We start from the raw sequence: 2,712 nt of genomic DNA, 5'->3' as shown, positions 1-2,712 counted from the left end.
TGAAGCGGGCAGGCCACGCCCCCCGTGTCTCTGATTGGCTCGATGTAGTCTTAGCCACGCCCTAACGTATCCCCTCCTTCCTGGTGTCTTATCCTAGAAGTGTGACTCCTCATGAAACTTATGGGTTTATTTGATGAACTTCGTATATATTATGAGCATAGGCTATACAAATGACTCAGAAAGTTTTAATTTTAGAGTTTGCAGCCTTTTAAATAATAAAAATGACGTAAATTTCAATAATCACAGTATGTTAATGTTTATTATATTCTGTAGTAATATGGATGTGCAATTCTAGATAAAGAGATGATCTTAGATAAAGAGATGATCTTTTTGTTCTTCACCTGATGTGACCTGAAGAATATCAGTAAAAGTGACGGTCAAAGTTCATAAATTAAAGCCATTAGACTAGAAAAAAAAAACCAAGCTCAGTTTATGAATTTGTGTATATTGGTGGCCTATAACACGTATTTCCCTCAGAAAGCGCCGTTTCATTTAAATATTAGCTACTCATTTTGTATAGAGACATTTTTTTTTAAATTACATTTTTTAAAGCCCTCCCTGTAATTAATAATTGTATCCCTTAAAACTCATCTTTGATCACCAAAATGACATATTTAAGCGTTTGTTTCCTAGAAAAAAATTCTTCATGCCTTAAAATATCTTGAATGTAACTCGACACCCTTGCCTCATTTAGTATGCGCAGTTCTATGAATATGCAAATGAGCCCCGCCTCCACTCACTCACTCAGCTCAGAGATCCACTGGTTGACGATCACACGTTGATCTGATTGGTTACAAGGTAGTTTGTGACGTCAGAAACACCAGCGATTTCAAAGCGTGTTTTTGAGACTGTCTTTGGTTCACTGCAGTTTTAAGGAGAAAATACTCAGCAATGGTGTCGACTTATGAATTTACACATGGTTTGTCTGAAAGCATTTTAAAAACACCACATAGACACATAAACAACATTAAAAGTATGATTTTCACCACAGGGGGACTAAAAAAAAAAAAGTTTATATATAAATGGATTAACTAGACTGAAGAGGATCACTAACACTGATTCTCCACTAGATGTCAGTATAAACACATTTATAACACATGGAGCATCACTAGAGAGAAGATCAATGCAGGACAGAATTAACTCAAAGAATTTTATTTTCATGTAGCAGCTAAAACTATTGAACAGCTTTCAACAAACTCTCAAAAATCACCAACAAAGTGTCTAAAAGACCCGAGTCCTCGGCTAAATCAGTTATTGCCCTTGTGTATATACAATATCTGCTCACTACAAATGAGTGAAGATACAAAAACAACAAGTGTAAAGTTGCATAATATGAGCGGTGTGTGTTTATAACATCTGGAACACGAACACTGCTGTCCTACATGGACACAATACTGTAATTTCTGTGATTAGGTGAATGTAATTTTATAATAAACATATAAAATCGTGATGGATATCCAGTGAGCTGTGAAGTCTACACACACACGACAGCTACACACAACATCCTGGAACAGTGTGTCTAAAGGCACGACGCTTTTCTACATCAGAATCATGTTAATGACTCAAAACAACTTTTCTTACACTATTTTATATCTCTTATTGACATACAATACAGTACAAACGCACTGGAATTACATTTTAAAAGAAAGAAAGATCCCAGCTAACAAATATATGTTCCCATTAAGTTATGAAAACATTTTTTCTAAACGTTCTCTGAACGTTCAAAAGCGTCCAGTTTTTAAAACACCTTTTTTCTTGGTTATCCGAACGTTTAGGAAACATTCCATGTCATCGTCATCATTGTTCAAGGAAACGTTACTTTTGAATGTTCTCGGAACGTTCTGAAACAAGTAGCAATATTTGTATTTTAAATGTTACAATTACATTCCGAGAACATTCGAAAGTAACGTTTCCGTAAACAATGATGACGATGACATGGAATGTCTCCTAAACATTTAAATAAAAATAAAACGTTAGCTAAGAAAGAAAGTTGATGGTTAACATCTTAAAGCTACAGTGAATAAAACTAAAAAACTGCATAACATTTTTGTTTAATAATAAACTACTTGATTACCGGAAGCTCCACCTCCTGCAAAATGACTCATAAATATAGACATGATCTTATGCTTAAGTTCATACAGTATCACATTAAACAATATGAGTTCACATCAAATTACTTCTTATGAATGTTATGATGCTTTTTGTTCCGCATGAGTCAAAACAAGAATGTTTTTGTCATTATTTAATAACATTATTAAATAAAGGGTTTGTATGACAGAATATTTCTTCTTTAAACTGAACTCTTAAAAAAAAGGCCAGAAATACTAAATCTAGAACAAATCTAGAATTGATAGTGAATTCATATAGAAACATCATTAGACTAATGTTCTCAAATATATAAAACGATGAAGATCATCATACGATATTAAGGTCCTGCACATTTTCTAAATGGTTTTCATTTTTCAACCTGATTCAAATGTTGGTAGATATGATTTTTAATGCTTCTGAAAGAGTCTCTTCTGCTCACCAAGCCTGCATTTATTTGATCAAAAATACTGTAAAAACATTGAAATATTATTCTAATGTAAATCATCTGTTTTCTATGTGAATATATAGTAAAGTGTAATTTATTGATCAAAGCTGAATTTTCAGCATCATTACTCCAGTCTTCAGTGTCACATGATCCTTCAGAAATCACTCTAATATGATGAT

This window comes from Abramis brama (genome assembly GCF_963993115.1).
Source record: "Abramis brama genome assembly, chromosome: 7".
Taxonomy (NCBI): domain Eukaryota; kingdom Metazoa; phylum Chordata; class Actinopteri; order Cypriniformes; family Leuciscidae; genus Abramis; species Abramis brama.
The sequence above is the reverse complement of the archived record's forward strand: the minus strand, read 5'-3'. Positions refer to the sequence as shown.